At 43.7% G+C, this 19,275-nt stretch overlaps 1 long non-coding RNA gene across 1 annotated transcript in view; it reads left to right on the top strand.

Moving 5' to 3' along the window:
- The first annotated feature begins 3,905 nt into the window (after positions 1-3,905).
- Positions 3,906-19,275, top strand: part of LOC137627795 (uncharacterized) — a 53,520-nt gene continuing 38,150 nt past the window's right edge. The window contains exon 1 of the long non-coding RNA XR_011041222.1: positions 3,906-4,034. This is a non-coding gene — a long non-coding RNA (uncharacterized lncRNA). The remainder of the gene's footprint in view (positions 4,035-19,275) is intronic.

Raw genomic sequence — 19,275 nt, 5'->3', positions numbered from 1 at the left:
CTAAACGTCAGAGCTTACACTAGGCCTAGCTACTTCGAAGCCGTTGTTTTTAAGCTAGTGCTCTCTCGCTCTCCTAGAGAGCGTTACGTTGGCTAGGCGACTGGTTTTTCACCAGGAGGAGTTTGGGGGATACAGCCTTTGCTTTCCCTTCCTTTAAACTGGTTTATAGAGCGAGAGTCTGATATGACACGAGAGAAGTTCTCGGCTTGGGAGTTCATGCCTCTGCCCAGATAGACTTCTCAATTCTGGTAGACTCTCCCTGGCGCCTAGCCAGGAGACGCTCCAAGTTGTTTACAGGTCAACTTCTCAGCTGTTGTCGAGCCTTTGAAGTTTTGCTGTACTATTATGTCACGCATAACAAGGCTTTCAGGGATGGTAAACGGTTCCGCCTCAGTCGCTAACCCCGTCTGTTGCCACACCTGCTCCCGTAGACCCTAAATGGGCTTTGCTGCAAGACATGCAGTCCAAGCTTGCGTCCTTGATAGAGGACTTAAATGCGGAGAAGAACCTTCTGGCCAACAACCTTCCAACCGGTCGGTTGTGCGCCCTGTTGACGCTGAGGTAACCTACTCGCGTCTGCCAGTTGAGGTGGTTCCTCCACCGATGCGACCCAGTGTGGGTTGCCAGCCGCACGTTGACGTTAAGCGACGCTCGGAGGTGGTTGTTGACGTTCAGGACGTTCAACAACCAGCAGAGGTGACTTGTTGTGACGCAGTGCGTCAACCTCAGCAACCCGGTAGGGTGTTGACTGCACAACCCAGACGGTCTAGACAGTTTCGGGTTGACGCTGTGCTTCCTCGCGCACCCATGGTTGTTGACAGTTCACAGACTGTGCAGCAGTTCCATGATATTGCGTCCGGCTCTGTCACGCATCCACCAGTGCGACCGGATTCAGCGAGTCAGACGTTGCCCACTCCGTTGCCGTTTCCTCATCAGTTTCGGATGAGGAACCCTCTGATGAGGACGTTGCTGAACAAGACGATCAGCCCCCAGCCCTGCTATCCATCCAGAAGATGCTGAAGAAGGAACGCTGCTCAGTCAGGCTGTGGATGAGTCTGGTAGGGACGCTGTCATCCGTGGATCAATTTGTGTCACTAGGAAGACTACACCTCCGTCCTCTTCTATACCATCTAGCTTTTCACTGGAAAAAGGACAAGACGCTAGAAGCGGTCTCGATCCCGGTTTCCGAAAAGATAGTCTTGTCTGACTTGGTGAAAGGACTATATCAACCTAAGAGAGGGTCTTCCCCTGACTGTTCAGACTCCCAACCACGTTCTCTTCTCGGACGCATCGGACGTAGGCTGGGGTGCGACATTAGACGGTCGGGAATGCTCGGGAATATGGAACTCGAGTCAAAGGACAATGCATTTCAACTGCAAGGAGCTACTGGCAGTACGTCTGGCCTGGAAAAGCTTCAGGTCTCTCCTTCAAGGCAAAGTGGTGGAGGTGAACTCGGACAACACCACGGCTTTGGCGTACATCTCCAAGCAAGGAGGGACCTACTCTCTGACGTTGACGTTGTACGAGATCGCAAGGGACCTCCTCACCTGGTCAAAAGGTCTAGACATATCACTAGTAACGAGGTTCATCCAAGGCAACTTGAATGTCATGGCAGATTGTCTCAGTCGGAAGGGACAAATAATTCCAACAGAATGGACCCTCCACAAGGATGTAAGCAAGAGACTTTGGGCCACCTGGGGCCAGCCAACCATAGATCTCTTCGCAACCTCGATGACCAAGAGGCTCCCAATATTTTGCTCACCAATCCCGGACCCAGCAGCAGTTCATATAGATGCCTTTCTCCTAGATTGGTCACATCTAGATCTATATGCATTCCCTCCGTTTAAGATTGTCAACAAGGTACAGTACTGCAGAAGTTCGCCTCTCACGAAGGGACAAGGTTGACGCTAGTTGCTTCCCTCTGGCCCGCGAGAGAATGGTTCACCGAGGTACTTCGATGGCTAGTAGACGTTCCCAGAACACTTCCCCTAAGGGTGGACCTTCTACGTCAGCCACACGTAAAGAAGGTACACCAAGGCCTCCACGCTCTTCGTCTGACTGCCTTCAGACTATCGAAAGACTCTCGAGAGCTAGAGGCTTTTCGAAGGAGGCAGCCAGAGCGATTGCTAGAGCAAGGAGAACATCCACCCTTAGAGTCTACCAATCGAAGTGGGAAATCTTCCGAAACTGGTGCAAGTCAGTTTCCGTATCTTCGACCAGTACCTCTGTAACTCAAATAGCTGACTTCCTCTTATATCTGAGGAAAGAATGATCTCTTTCAGCTCCCACTATCAAGGGTTACAGAAGCATGTTGGCATCAGTCTTCCATCACAGAGGCTTAGATCTTTCCAACAATAAAGATCTACAGGACCTCCTTAAGTCTTTTGAGACCACGAAGGAGCGTCGTTTGGTTACACCTGGTTGGAATTTAGACGTGGTACTAAGATTCCTTATGTCAGACAGGTTCGAACCACTACAATCAGCCTCCCTGAAAGATCTCACCTTAAAGACTCTTTTCCTGGTATGCTTAGCCACAGCTAAAAGAGTCAGTGAGATTCATGCCTTCAGCAAGAACATCGGATTCTCATCCGAAACGGCTACATGTTCTACAACTTGGTTTTCTAGCCAAAAACGAGCTGCCTTCTCGGCCTTGGCCAATATCGTTCGATATTCCAAACTTATCGTATGGTTGGAAATGAACTAGAAAGAGTCTTATGCCCTGTAAGAGCTCTTAAGTTCTATTTAAAACGAACTAAACCTTCACGAGGCCCGTCTGAAGCTTTATGGTGTTCAGTTAAGAAACCATCTTTGCCTATGTCAAAGAATGCTTTATCCTATTTTATCAGACTGTTAATACGAGAAGCTCATTCCCATCTGAATGAGGAAGACCAAGCTTTGCTGAAGGTAAGGACACACGAAGTTAGAGCTGTCGTAACTTCCGTGGCCTTTAAACAAAATAGATCTCTGCAAAGTATAATCGACGCAACCTATTGGAAAAGCAAGTCAGTGTTCGCGTCTTTTTATCTTAAGAATGTCCAGTCTCTTTACGAGAACTGCTACACTCTGGGACCATTCGTAGCAACGAGTGCAGTAGTGGGTGAGGGCTCAACCACTACAATTCCCTAATTCCATAACCTTTTTAATCTTTCTCTTGAAATGTTTTATTATTGTTTTTGGGTTGTCCGGAAGGCTAAGAAGCCTTTCGCATCCTACTTGATTTGGCGGGTGGTCAAAGTCATTTCTTGAGAAGCGCCTAGATTAGAGGTTTTGATGAGGTCCTGTTGTATGGGTTGCAACCCTTGATACTTCAGCTCCTAGGGGTCGCTCAGCATCCTAAGAGGATCGCGAGGCTCCGTAAGGAAGACGTACTTAAAAAGGCAGAGTAATTGTTCAAGTCGACTTCCTTACCAGGTACTTATTTATTTTAAGTTTGTTATTTTGATAACTGCTAAAATGAAATAAAAAATCCTTAGCTCATAATAATGTAAACATTTATTGCTGGTCTCTACCCACCCCCCTGGGTGTGAATCAGCTTATATAATCACCGGCTAAGTTAAATATTGAAAAATGTTATTTTTATAATAAAGTAAATTTTTGAATATACTTACCCGGTGATTATATATTAAAGGACCCTCCCTTCCTCCCCAATAGAGACACAGTGGACCGAGGAGAAAATTGAGTTCTTTGTTTACATTGAGTACTGAGTACCTGCACGACAGATGGCGCTGTTGAAGTACACCCCCTACCTGCATAGCGATCGCTGGCGGATTTTTAACGTAGAGTTTTCTGTCGAGCAACAGAGTTGCAGCTTATATAATCACCGGGTAAGTATATTCAAAAATTTATTTTATTATAAAAATAACATTTTTTAACAAAGTAACAATCGCACATCTTTTTCCGTCTACGTAGTCAATTGGCGTCTTCGCAGTATGCTAAACAGGATGGGAACCATTGTTACATGTAGACTCTCATGATTGCAACACTAATCATATGTTGAAGTGTTACTGGTGGTGACGGAAAATCTGAGGATTTACGTAAGTAGCTTAATCTCTTCTCTTAATAAACCAGAGCTAAGCTGAACTGGGACTACCTTGTACAGTACTTACATAGATATGGTGTTTTTAATGGACAGTTTTAAAATGGTATATGTGGTGGAGTTCTACAAATTAAAGTTTTATTGACATTTTCGGATTTCTTGTTACACAGCGATGAAATCGGCAACTTTATGAAAAAAAAGTTTTAGAATTTAGAAGCCTGTAAGAATATTTATTATTTTTTTCTTGGAATTTTATATGCAGCCCAAGAATGGGATAGGTAGTATGGAAATCAAGAAATTCTGTGTGATTATTAAGCATTTGTGATATTTATGTAGTAAAGCATAGGTCACAGTAACAAAACTAGGTTTAAAGCAGTAAATGAGTTGGCTTAATTTATGAAGAGACTGCCATAAAGTTCTTTTGAATTAAGACAGCTTTACAAGCCCTATTAATAGGACTCAAGATGTAAGTTACAAAATTGGGCAATTCTTGTGAAATAGACTTTGACCGTAGTAACTGTATATATTAAGTGTTCATTCAACACTGATACTTTCTTGTAATGGATAAAAATACTAATAATTGTTCCGTAACTGTAAAAGGGCGAGCCGTTAGAATTTAGCGAGGGTTAACTACGCATCCCGCTAATTAGCGGCCGGTAAAAGGGTAGTTGGTGATCCCTCTCACTCGCGCACCTGTGACTGTGCTTCACTTTGCTTTTGGCTCGAATGGAGAATGGTTGTTACTACTCATCCTCCTCCCTTATTTTTTGGACTGCCATTAATATATTTTTTTTCTTCCAGTTTGTTTGTGTTTGCACCTTCCTGCTGACCATGCTGGGGGCAACAGTGTCATGAGAGTAACAAGAGCGTCGAATGCTGGGAGTGGTCTGCCTCCCAGTGGGAAAGGTTCGGGTGCCAGCAAAAGAAGAAAGCTAAGCGGGATTCTTCTTCTTCGAAGGTTTCTTGTAAGGCTTCTTCCATTTCCGGACCTTCCTCCAGAGCTCCTGCTCAAACTGTTTCCTCCGGCGACCTGTCAAGTACAGTAGTAGCGTAGACCAGTTAATTCCAGGACAATCTCGGTTCACAAGGTTTGACTCCGTGGGTTTGCTTGGCCTGTCTTCCAAGAAGGCTTTGCTGCAGCTGCTTCTTCGCGGTGCTCGGTTGCAGCGTTCATCGGCGTCGGAAGTTGATACTTTAGCCCTGGTTGATGACATGGTGTCGGAGGATTCGTCTTCTGCCATGCCAGCGGACTCTTTTCCAGCCTCATCTTCTGCTCCCCCGCTGCTGAGGACTACGCTTCCACCCCCCTTGCTGACCATCCTTCGGGTGTGGAGCAAAGTCCAAGGCATGTCTCTCTTGCGAGTGATCCCCACTCTTGTTCGTGAGAGAGGCCACTCTTGGAGGCTTCTCTTTGGAGGCCTGCTGATCCTCCTGCCCTGGGGGCATAGTCACCGTGGTCGTAGACTCCACTGTGGTCGTAGTCTCCACTGTGCTCGTCCGCTGCTTCACCTTAGAGGTGCTACTTCGCCTTCGGCGAAAAGATACCTCTTTGGCGCTTCACCTTCGTCACTGCAGTTCTCTTTGAATGATCTTTTTTCGTCTCGGTTTTACTTGTTCCCAACATTTGCACGTTTCTCCGGACTCGCCTGCTTGTCAACAAACCACGGTTCGTGACTCCCCGTAGAGAGCTCGTTCGCAATCCTCTCCTGAGGATGTTCGCCCTTCCAAAGGGCACATCCCGGTTCCAGATCATTATTCGGCTGTTCGCCAACCAACTGCTTGCCGATCTCGTGCTCAGCTATCACCTGCTCATCAGTCTCTTGCTCACAAACCTACTGCTCGCCGATCTTCACCTATTGGCTCTTTTCCATCTCGCCTATTGCCAACAAATCGGTCTTATGATCGTAAATCTCCGATTCTCCGACATACGACTCCCCGAGCGCCTAGGTGTAAATCTCCTGCTTGCTGATCTCCCAATCACTGATCGCCTATGCATCGATCTCCTGTTCGCCGATCTCCTGATCACCGATCACCAACTTGCCGTTTAGGACACGTTGGTCACCTGCTTGTCAACCTCGCTGTTCGCCGTAACAGCCTTCACCTCAACAGCACGTCGTTTGGCAGAGCGTCAGTTCCCGACTCATCGATCTCTAGCTCGCTGATTGTCTATTCACCGTTCACCCTCTCGTCGGGTGTCAACAGTTGATCTAGCTCCAACTCGTCAGCTCTCACTAACGCATCAGCATCCGAAGCACTCCTGTTGTTTGCCGACTAAGGAGAATAATCATCGTCAGCCACGCACTGATCGCCAGCCATCGTCTACCTCTTCTAAGAGACCACCCCTCCAACAGCAGGTCCCCCATCGCCAGGTAGGTACGTGTGAATACCCTACCGCTAAGAGTCTTCCTTCAGAGCAGGAACATAAAGGTAAGCAGCTTTCCAGGTCGTCTCCACCAAGAACTTCAATTCTCTCAATGAGGAAAGGCAAGCTTTCTTCTCACCGATCGCTGACGCCTCATTCCCCTCCCCGCAAACGCATAACAGCGCGACCTGCAGGGAAGGAGGAAAAGGGCACGCTGCAAATTTTCAAGATTACGAAGTTGCCCGCCCCTAAAAAGGAACCGACATCACATCGTTCAACGCTTCTAAAGACTTCCTCTTCGAATATGAAGACTCCTCCGAGGGACCCTTCGGCTTCATTCCCTTCAGGGGAATTCTCGGACAGCACCTCCATCAGTAAACAACCCTGGTTCAGAGCCTTGGTCAGGGCGGTTTCACATGCTTTCGTGCCAGGTATACTATCATCGCGCCCTTCGGAGACTCTGGGGTTCCCATGGAAGAGTCTTCCCTATCTAAGGATCCAAGGCAAAGCGCCATTGTTTCGTCCCCCCTGAAGAGGAAGAGAGGAGTCCCTGTCGTCATCGCGTCATCTAGGGTTAAGCTGACTCCAGTCAGGCCGTCTATGGTAGAGGCTAACCTCGCTAGTTCCTCTCCCCCTCTCCCTCTTGCTTACTCATCACCTCAGCCAGGCATACGCTGAGAAGAGTCCTTGCCAGACTCATCCCGGCCATCCCCAAGGGAAGAAGCTCCATGAGACAGCAGTGTCACAGCCTCGGAACCCGTACAGGTTTCCATCCTTAACTCTAAGGGTATCCATTAGAAGAAGGTCATGCCATCTAGACCTTCGTTGTTGGAGATTTTTCTCTCCTAGGAGGGGAGCCTAAAGACTCCAAGACACTGCCAAAATCCTCTTCAAGGATTTCTAGACTCATGGAGGGGTCAGTCAGGCAGCTCAATGTCGACCACGTCTCGCCCCGAGACGAGATCTCGGCGGTGGACAACGATGATTAGGCTGCCTGTCCCACATCGGAAGGTGATCAGAGGGAATCAGAGCAACCCTTTTGGCAAGTTCTGGCATGTATGAGGGCCCTCAATGGGGTAGCAGACCCAGAGATGGCTCCTCAAGAGAGCAAAGACATGGTCTTGGATCGTGGGTTAGGCACTCGGAAGCCCCCGAATCCAGTGCAGCTTTTCCCTGGTCTCAGGGACTGAAGAGTGCTCGGTGTAAGGGTGCCACTGCTCTTGGAGTACTCTGCATCTCTCCGATCGGGCTCGTCCTCTAAGCTCCTCCCACCTCCGGGTGTCTAGCAGAGGAGATGAGGTCCTTGACGAGTCCTGCGTGGCTCTTCCTCTTCTCCATTAAATAGAGGAACTGACGAAGGGTGTCTCGCTGGAGAGGCTCTCCGGTCGTCAGGTTGCTTTCTCGGCCGCTTCTCCCACCCCAGGGTGTCTAGCAGAGGAGTTGAGGTCCTTGACGAGCCCCGCCCGGCTCTTCCTTTCACCATTTGCTAGAGGAACTAACGAAGTGTGTCTCGCTGGAGAGGCTTTCCGGTCGTCAGGTCGCTTTCGCGGCCGCAGATATCCTGAACAAGGGGAAGGTAGCGAAGTATGCCATGTAGTCTACATTATGGCTGGATCTTTGGTTAGGATCCGTAAGGATCCTGGTACGGACTGTGGGTTTCTCCAAGGAAAGTACCAGGAAGACAATGGAGACCTTACTACCATAGAGTTCCTAGCCCACGATGTTGTGAACTTGTGGGCCAACACCATCCTGAAGCGCAGGGACTCATCAGCTGAGAGGTTCCATCACCAAGTCCCTAACGTCGAGATTGCAAGACTCCAGAATTCATCTTTGGTGGGTTCCTTTTTGTTTGAGCCTAGACACATCAAGCAGGCTTCGGAGAGATGGAGGAAGTCCCACCAGGACTCCTTCCTCCAAAGGGCCTTGACATTCTGGACCTACAGACCACCAGCTCCTCCGCAAACCAGCCAACCTGAACCTTCGATGAGCAAAACGACAGCAAAAGACAAGGTATCTAAAAAGCCCTTTCCAGGCAAGGACAGGAAAGACACCAATTCCTCCCATGGAGGGAGGCAACCTAGAGGTAGCGGCCATGGCTGCAATCGCTAGGATAGGCAATCCCCATGCTTTTCCACCAGGCGAGGATGCCTACATCACTGCTGGAAGGGGTGGATTCAGCTCGGGGCCGAACTCTGTATAGTCTCCCTGATTCATTCAGGGTATCGTGTCTTGTTCATTTCATCTCTCCCTCCACTGATCAAGACTTGAATTGTCAAAAAGCTCCTTTGTGATGGGATCAGCAGAGGGGCTGGTCCTTTGAGGCCAAAGTCCAGACCATGTTAGAGAAGGGCGATTTCCAGGAGGCCCTCGACGACTCCCCAGTCTTCTTCAGTCAACTCTTTCTTGTAAAAAAGGAATCTGGAGGCTGGAGACCAATCATCGACCTCTCGGCAATGAATAAGTTTGTCAAACATACTTCGTTCAACATGAAGACGGCAAACACTGTCAGGCAAGCGCTAAGACCACCGGACTTTATGTGCACACTGGAACTAAAGGAAGTATCTGAGATTCAGTCTGGACAACAAACCCTAGTTCAACGTACTGTGCTTTGGTCTTTCCACAGCACCCCAGGTCTTTACAAGAGTGTTTGCACTTGTGTAATCTTGGGCTCACAGGGTCGGCATCCGTCTCCTATGTTATCTGGAAGACTGGCTGATCCTAGCTGACTCGGTGGCAACCCTTCTTCAGCATCGAGACAAACTTCTGATACTTTGCCAAGATCTGGGGATTATGGTAAATGTCAAGAAGTCATCCCTGCTTATCACTCAAAGCCTGGTATATTTAGGAAGGATTATAGACAACAACTTGCACAAAGCATTCCCATCAGACGACAGGGTAGTGAAGATGAGGAAGGTCACGAGACCTTCTCAGACGAGAAGAGATCCCAGCCCACAGGTGGCTATGTCTCCTCAGACACCTATATTTTCTGGCTCGTCTAGTTCCCAACATCTGCCTCAGGGTACGTTCCCTCCAATGGCGGCTAAAGTCCAACTGGAATCAGGCCTTCGAATCCCCCGACATTCTGATCCCCATGGGACCAGAGGGATAAATGGACCTCGAGTGGTGGGTGCCAAACGAGAATCTGGTCTCCTTGCTCAAACCCCTCTTAACGAGAGAATGCCTTGATGAAGTCATTGGGCTTCAGCACGGCATATCATTCCCGTGCTGAAGGCTTGTGACGGGCAAGAGGGCTCTCGAACTGAGGAATTTCTTTTCCTCAGTTTGACTCTAAATTATTCTCATTCTTTTTCTATTACCTCTTATTGCTTATTCCTCCTTCATAATTATCAGCTGTCTCCAACCTTGCTGTCAAAACTCTTTTACCCATTTCACTGTCCAGGTTTTTTAGAGGGGACATTGTATCCATGATCTGTTTTTATTTCAAAATCAATTGTGGGAGCTGTGGTGGTCTTGCCAACTGCCCGAAAATGTTTGGACACCTAGGAGTGTCAGTATTCCCATACTGGCACGCGGAACTATCTCTTAGGAAATTTGGCCTTCGGATTCCAGGGGTTGGCGATTTTATAGAGATAGGACTCTCGGCATTCTGTCCGGTTTGCCTGCCACTATGATTAGAGTGGGGATGATTGTATTCTTGAAATGCTCTCAGTCCCATCAAGCGGGTTTGGCATACACTTAAGCCACTCTAATCATAGTGGTACCATCCCTTTGTGGTAGGGTAAGGAGTGGACATTTGGTAAGCAGCTTTCACAGGTGTCATTGGTGGAGAAATTAATTCCAGGAAAGGCTAACGGTGTCTTCTTTGGAATTTCAGACAGTCTTAATTTTTTCTCTCCCTTAAACTATATTTTTTTCCATTGTTTTTTTTTCATTGTTATTATGACCCCTTCCCTCCCCCTGAAAAAATAATTAATGAGTAAACTTAATATTCCCCGTACCCCTGGATCAAATGGCGAACCCCAGACACCGTTGACGACTTCTGCTTGTTTAAATAGGGAAAGCTCTGTTGACAACCTCGGCAATAAAAAGGATTCCTCCAACAATACTTCTTTGACCAGTGTTGTTAAAGACAATTTATCGGCACTGGTGGAAAATGATGCTTGTAATAACCTTAATACTTTACTCTCTGGTTCTGGCTCATTACCAGATCCAACAAAAAATCTGAAAATTCTCCACTTAAAAAACATACCAATTGGTTGTAGCTATGACATAATTCATGAAGTCTTCTGTAGATTTGGAGCAATCAAAGAAATTTTAATGGAGCTTAATGGTAGTAAAGGCTTTTGGGAAGCTTGGGTATCATTTTCAAGTTTTGAGATTGCTTTAGAAGCAAATAAAAATTTAGAGAGCATAAAAATTGACAATTGTTTGATTTCTGGGGCTTTATGTGATAAAGCACCAAGACACCTAGAGGTATATAAACCAGAAGAATGGATGGAAAAAGAAATAGAGCATAGACTTCCAGAAGTAAGAACCCCCAAGCCCCCAACATGGATAATTGCATCTGGAAAGATAGATAATTATAACTATTATAAGATTAGTAAATTTATACAAAAAAAAGTTGGTTTAATTAAAAGTAAGGATATTAGTAGATACGGTAAGCAATCTGTTTTGATTAATGCAAAATCAGATACTCAAGCTCACATGCTTTGTGGCATGAAGATTGCAGAAATTGATCCTATTAATGATATTAAACCACATATGAGCTTCAGCTATGGTAAAGGAATAGTTTTTGATAAAGATCTATATGAATTCTCAGAACCAGAAATTCTGGACATGTGCCCTGCTAATGTTTGGAAAGTAAGTAAGATCCCTCAAACAAGCATGGTAGTTTTAACATTTGAAACCCCTGTTATACCAGATCATATAATTATTGAGAATGAAAGAGTACGTGTTCGAGAATATAAACCTAGGCCTTTACAATGCTTTAATTGTTTCAAGTACGGTCACCCTTCCCGGTACTGCAATAATACGAAAATCTGTATTAACTGTTCTTTGTTAGAACATGGCCAATGCAACAGAGATACAACCTGTGCAAACTGTAAAGATAATCATAAACCAAATGATAAAAGATGTAGAGAATACAAAAATGAAGAAGCTGCAATCTTGAAAGCAAATGCTGAACATATAAGTGTAGGTTATGCAAAGCATTTACTGAATCGGCAACTTAATTTTGCCTGCGCGGTTAAGATGCCAACAAAAGATTATAATCCACTACCCCTTACTACCACAGGGGGACCAGTGGCAGCACCTGGCCCGTCAGGTGCATCTCCCTTAGTGGTAGTAGCCCAGCCATCTGGGTCAAGTGCTCAGGCTATAAAAGCCAGAGCACAAACCTCCAAAGAGGTCAATATGGTGTCCAACACACCAAAAGTATTGTCACCGATAGGAGCATCTCCCCTAGAGGTAGTAGCCCAGCCTTCTGGGTTAAGTGCTCGAACTGTTGAAGTTCTAGCACAATCCTCCAAGGAAGCCAATGTGGCTTCCACCACCTTAAATGTATTGTCTCAGGCAGAATCTCTACCTGATTTGATGGAGATTGGAAAACAAGATCTTCCAAAGAGGAAAAGGTCCCCATCATCCTCACCTTCATCTAAGTCAGGTAAGTGCCCTACTGCTCATGATCCTCAGGTTGACTCTTATAAAGATCCTAGAAAGAAAGAAAAGAAGAGTGGTGGCCTAGTAAAGCCTTCCATCTCCAGGCCTTACATGGCTTCATCTGAAAAGTCCCAAAAGACAAATGAGACAAAGAAAAATAATAACAAAAGATAATGTCTATCATCCAGTGGAATTGCAGAGGTCTAAGTACTAGCATTGAGCAAATAAAAACTTTAACCAGGGACTCAGACACGAAGGTAATTTGCCTACAGGAAACCAAGATCAGTGACAAACCATTTAATCCTGGACTCAATTATCATTTTTGTAGATCCCCTCCTTTGCAAGCTGCAAGAGCTCAAGGTGGTACAGGTTTTATTATTCACAAATCTGTAAAATTTGAAACAATCCCACTCAATACACCACTACAGGCATGTGCAGTTAGAACTCATATCGGGAAAAAAATTACTTTATGCTCGCTATATATTGAACCATCCTTAGAACTTTTCCTCTTAGATCATGCTGGTAATCCAAGAAGGCTTAGACTTTCTGACCTCCAAGAATTGATCAATCAGCTTCCTGCCCCTTTTATTTTAATAGGTGATTTTAATGCAAAGCATACTTTATGGGGTGGAAATGTGTGCGATAGATGGGGTAATCTTGTTGAAGAATTAATCGACAACAATGATGTAATACTAATGAATGATGGTTCTCCAACTAGGTATGATGTATTCCACAACTCTACATCAGCCATTGATTTGTCAATCTGTTCCTCATCCATTCGATTGGACTACCTTTGGTCAGTAAATGAACACCTACATGGCAGTGACCATTGGCCAATAATGTTAAATTATGTCCATAATCTTCCTTCTCAGTGTCCACCAAAATGGAAGATAGATGAGGTAGACTGGGCAGCTTATGAAAACTGTTCACACACTGATAAAGAATATGATGAATTTACATCTCCAGTGCATGCCTATCAACATCTTGAAAATATTATTGATGATAATGCTAGCAAGTTTATACCTAAAACATGCGGTTTACCTCATCGCTCTGTAGTTCCTTGGTGGAGTAAAGAATGTGCCAACGCAAGAAAAGTGACCTGAACTTGCTTCAGAAGATACTTGAGGACAAACTATTTAGCAGATAGAATAGCATATCTTAGAGCCTGTGCCAAACAAAAAAGAATTTTTAAAAAAGCAAAGAGAGCATCTTGGAAGAAATATATATCTAATATTAATACCAAAACTCCTTCAAAGGAAATATGGGACAAGATTAGAAAACTTCAAGGTAAATTCATCCCTAAGCCTCTACCAATATTAAGGGAAAATAATAGATATATATCTGACCCCAAAGATGTAGCAGAGGTTCTTGCTAAGCACTTTGCTCATGTATCAAGTGCTGACAACTATTCCCCAGCATTTCAACAAATTAGAGCATCGACATCTGTTGTTCCTCCTGCTTCTTCAAATACTGAAGCTTTTAACCTGCCTTTTAGTATGGAGGAGATGCAAAATGCTATCTCCAGCTCTTCTTTAACTGCCCCAGGTGAGGATGGCATCCGGTATGAAATGATATCACATCTTCCAGTGGATACCAAGGAATTTTTATTAGAAACCTTTAATGGTCTATGGGCTTCCCATACATCTCCTGATTCCTGGCATACTTCAATTGTAATTCCAGGCCACAAGTCTGGTAAAGACCCAGAACTGCCATCTAGTTATAGGCCCATATCCTTGACCAGTTGCATATGCAAACTATTTGAGAGAATGATCAACAAAAGACTTGTGTGGTATCCATAATCAAAAAATCTTTTATCTAACAGACAGTTTGGTTTTAGGAAGAACCGAAGTACTCTAGACCCTTTGCTGATGTTATCAAGGGAAATTTCAAATGCTTTTTCTAACCAAAACCAGGTGGTGGGTGTCTTTTTTGACCTCGAAAAGGCATATGACACCACCTGGAGGGGTGGTATTTTAAAGCAATTGGCCTCGTGGGGTATAGGAGGACATATGTTCTCTTTTATTGAAGAATTTTTATCAAACCGCTCCATTGAAGTGAGAGTAGGGTCAGAACTACAGTGAACCCTCGTTTATCGCGGTAGATAGGTTCCAGACGCGGCCGCGATAGGTGAAAATCCGCGAAGTAGTAACACCATATTTACCTATTTATTTAACATGTATATTCAGACTTTTAAAACCTTCCCTTGTACGTAGTACTGTTAACAAACTACCCTTTAATGTACAGAACACTTAATGCATGTAATACAGTACCCTAAACTAAAACAGGCACAAATATTAAAGGCGACTTTATATCATGCGTTTCCTAAACACGCCAAAAAGCACGATAAAAAATGGCAACCAATGTTTTGTTTACGTTTATCTCTGATCCTAATGAAGAAACAGATGCATTTACACATCTGTTTATAGGTTAGTTTTTGCATCAATTATATTGATTATTCAGTACAGTATGTTGATTTGGTTATTAATAATGTTTTACTTAATTTTTCTTAGGTCTTCCAAATGAAATTTTTTTCTTTATGACGCCGCCTGAAACGACGGCGTCATAAAGTACGCTCAGTAAACAAACTAAGGAATTTAACCCGCATGATGAAAGTGATAAATAATGATATTACAGTAAAAGCTTTTATAAAATATGTTATTACAAATATTATTTACCGTATCTATATAAAATCATACATACGTAGCAAAGCAGGAAAACAATCTGAGAGAGAGAGAGAGAGAGAGAGAGAGAGAGAGAGAGAGAGAGAGAGAGAGAGAGAGAGAGAGAGAGAGAGAGAGAGAGAGTGAGTTGTTTTACATACGTAAATGTAAATTTTAAACAAAACAAAAATAGCCCTATTTCATATAAAATAGATTACAAATATTTTACTTTATCATATTACAGTAGTCTGTATAATACTGTAAAGTTCAGTACAGTATGTTGTTGTTAAAGTCGTGGCGATGAAATTCTCACGAAACAAAAACACGCCATTTGATTACAACAGCTGATTCATTCTCTCTCTCTCTCTCTCTCTCTCTCTCTCTCTCTCTCTCTCTCTCTCTCTCTCTCTCTCTCTCTCTCTCTCTCTCTCTCGTGTTATACAATACTTACATTTAGATGAAGAAACTAAAATTAGTTTTCTTAGTGTCAATTAAATACGAAACGAAATAATTAGGCCGAGTCTACATCCATTTCAATCTTAGCTAAAAATAGGGCATCCGATTTCATCAGCAAACCACTATTTTTTGGGAAATATCATTTTATTCTAGAAAATTGCCACTCTTTAAATAGTTAATTGCACATTAAGAAAGCGTGTACTTTTGTTTTTAAATTTCGGGTGTGTTAAAAATCGAGTATTGTTGACTTTTTTTTTTTTTACTTTTGGCTGTGATTAGATCAGCTGTCATCTAGCTGCCGCTCTTGAGTGTGTACGAATACACTAACAAAGTATCATTTATACCATTTCTTAACTTATTCAAACCGTCTACAGTATACAGTTGATATTACATAAGCACCAATGTGTTATAACCTATCAAATTTTTTTGTTTATTACATTTAAACCCCCCTCTCTCTCTCTCTCTCTACCTATCTCTCTCTCTCTCTCTCTCTCTACCTATCTCTCTCTCTCTCTCTCTCTCTCTCTACCTATCTCTCTCTCTCTCTCTCTCTCTCTCTCTCTCTCTCTCTCTCTCTCTCTCTCTCTCTCTCTGTGGGCTACTTTTCACTACCTCCCATTCCTTACCTCTCTCTATCTCTCTAACAAATGATATCTTTGTTGCTCCTCAAAGTTTCATTTATATTGAAAATCAATCATGATTCAATTTTCCTTACTTTCTCCAATCTCGCACCATCGGTCACATCGCGGTATTTTCGATATTTCCGGAAAATCCGCAATATATGTATAGACATGGGTTATGAAAAAAATCCGCGAAGTGGTGAATCCGCGATGGTCGAACCGCGAAGTAGCGAGGGTTCACTGTATCTTCATCCTACATGCAAGAAGGTGTCCCCCAAGGCAGCATATTGAGTGTGACCTTGTTTGCTGTTGCAATTAATAGTCTCATTAGTCGCATACCTCCTGACATACAAGGATCACTATTTGTCGATGACTTTGCAATTTATTGTAGTGGATCATCTGCACTACAAGCATGCCAAAATCTTCAAATTGCAATAAATGCTGCTTCCGCATGGGCAAATTCTCGCGGATTCATGTTTTCTCCTCAGAAGACCAAAGCCATTCGCTTTACTCGTACTCGTAAAAGGGAAGAGATCCCCAACCTTTTCTTAAATGATTGTATATTGCCATATGAGGATAGTGTCAAGTTTCTTGGAGTCATTTTCGACAAGAAAATGACATTTGGTCCCCATATAGATGACCTATCTATCAGGGTTAAGAAGTCACTGAACTTCTGAAAGTGATATCGCATTTTGATTGGGGTGCTGATAGAACAACTTTGCTTAGAATTTATACATCTTTGTGTCTGAGCAAGTTAGACTATGCATGCCAAATATATGGGTCAGCTACAAAGACTTTACTTGGAAAACTTGATATTGTTCACAATGCTGGGCTTCGCATCTGCACAGGTGCTTACAGAACATCTCCCATTGACAGTCTCTATGTTGATTCTGGCATACCTCCCCTTTCCATTCGCAGAGAGGAGTTGAGTTTGAGGTTTTTAGCTAGGTCCCTTGCTGTGAGAAACAATCCTAACTGTAAATATGTTAGGGCGCCTTTAGATCGGGCTCCTAACAGATCTAGAGTGCCTAAGCCTTTGGAAGTACAGCTGAAAAATGATGCTAGAGAAGTAGGCTTGTTAACAGCACAGATAGCAGAGGTAGGATATCCCAAGTCTCCTCCTTGGTGTAATCCACCTGTTAAAGTATGTTTTACGGCAGGAGAAAAAAATACCTTACCTAGTAGGGTAATGAAAAGTGAGTTTTTAAATCATGCTGCTCAACATCATGGGAAACATGTTTTTACAGATGGCTCCAAATCGGCTGCAGGAGTTGGAAGTGCAGCTGTGGTGGGGGATATTGTTATTAGAAGGAAACTCCCATACTCTTGTTCAATTTTTAGTGCTGAGCTGTACGCAATAATTCTCGCAGTCCAACATATTTTTAAAAATGGCAACCAAAATAGTTTTTATACAATTTTTACGAATTCCAATAGTGTTTTACTCTCATTAAAACAAATTATGCCAGGCCATCATCTAGTACAAGAGGTGTAGGACTGGTTAGTACTTCTGCAATCTAGGAAGAGTATCAGTGTTCACTTCTGTTGGGTCCCTGCCCATGTTGGGGTGGATGGGAATGAACAAGTAGATAAGGCAGCAAAGGAAGCTTCAGGGCTAAGTAATCCATCCCCCTTGAGTATTCCTTACAAAGATCTTAAAAGTGAGATTCATCTTTACTGTAAAAATAAGTGGCAAGCTCGATGGTCTGAACTGACCACCAATACAAAATTGAAACAAATCCACCCATTGGTGGATAAATGGTCATCTTGTAATTCTACAAGTAGAAGGGATACCATTATTTTAACTAGGCTGCGTATTGGCCATACACATGCAACGCACAATTATTTAATGAAGAGTGGGGAAGGGAGACAGGCCCCTCTCTGTAATACCTGTCAAGTGACAATGGATGTTAAACATATTTTAGTCGATTGTCCTGTTTTTAATCTCCAGAGGAGGACACATTTACTCCAGGACAAACCGTTAAGAGATATACTGGGGGAAAACTGTAATACCCTGAACTTGAGAAAATTTATACAAAGTATTGGGTTATATTACGAGCTATAATTGATTTTATTAATTTATTTATTTATTTTACCCTTTTAATCCCTATTTATTTCACATCTAGATTTTATTGTATGAAAGTGTTACGATTTGTATTAAAGGTTAAAATGATACTAAATGGTGTGAGTGTACAGATATGATTGAATGATTTTCGTTATATAGCGCTGAATGGCCTTTGATGCCCCAGTGCTTGGCTTAATGCCTAAATCCCATATTCAATTCAATTCAATTCCTTGCTCAAACAATTGCTCAGGAAGAGGATCCATGGTCTCCTGATTATTGTTCTCCTCCCTCAGATGAGCTTACAGATGAGTGGGAGGATGACCATGACCCTTGGTCTCCTGCTGAGTGCTCTTCTTGTGCCTGCCCGCAGGATGCCAGACCCCGGTATGATCCATCCTCAGAGAAGCTCAGAGTATGTCTGCTATCAGTGGGTGTTGGCACCTTAGATGGTTCTGTTTCCTATAAGGATTGCTCTCAACCAGGTTCTTTTTTTAGCTTCTTTTCAGAGAGTAACTTTGTTTTCGTTGTTGGTCCCGGTGCGTAATATACGTACCCGGCAAGGAACAATCTGAGTTGTCTATCGAGCCCTCCCCCTTTTTGAATGATGTTGCTGTGCCTCTAAAGACAGTCAATTTTTGTGGTAATAACAGCGGAAGTGGTGAACCCTGATTTAGTATTCCTTCGTGAACCTTTGCATTTGATGCGAATGAATAAAGGATTTGAAGTTTTCTGGCATCCTGACATTGAGGGTCCTTGACGGTGAGTATTTAATGTGAGGGCAATGATTTGGGGTAGGGGAGGACTGTGACATCTGTCAAGGGGGACGGGGATTTTATATTATTGATTAGCTCTTCTGTGCCTCTCAAGGATCAAGGTCCTCCCGGGAACTGCCATGGTCAGGTCTAGCTTGTGTGGCATTAGACAAAGTTAACAATCAGATCCATAGGTCTGAGAGTTCTTTAATGTCAGGACAGTCAAGCAAGATCAAGCCTTCAACACACTATTGGCAGAGGAGAGAGTACTTACCTGAAGGTATGAGGCTGTCATTAGTCATTGGTCCCACAGTGCCCCCACTGATGGTTGGACTAACAGTGGAAGAGTTTGGAGCAAAAGATACGTTCGTCTCAGATCTTGAGTGGTGTGCAATGGAAGCCTCATCTATAGCCTACCTCAGGTCAAAATGAGTGAAAACTTTTAAAAACTTTTATTTCGAAATCAAAATCATGGTTTTGAAATGTTGAAAGTAGAAAAAGATAATAAAAAAGCTACCACTCCAGTGGAATCGTAGATCAATTCTCTAGATCAGGTCCAAGAGGGGATGGTAGGAAAGATCTTATGTGCAGCCCAAAGGGCCGGATTTACACATGGGCAGCCCTTTTTGGTCGCCAAATAATAGAAGGCCTCACAAAAATGCTCGTTTCCTATCAGAATTTTTCTGAGAATTCATTGACCTGGTCACC

This window comes from Palaemon carinicauda, chromosome 35, assembly GCF_036898095.1.
Source record: "Palaemon carinicauda isolate YSFRI2023 chromosome 35, ASM3689809v2, whole genome shotgun sequence".
In the NCBI taxonomy this organism is placed as follows: domain Eukaryota; kingdom Metazoa; phylum Arthropoda; class Malacostraca; order Decapoda; family Palaemonidae; genus Palaemon; species Palaemon carinicauda.
This window is presented reverse-complemented; position numbering and strand designations above follow the sequence as displayed.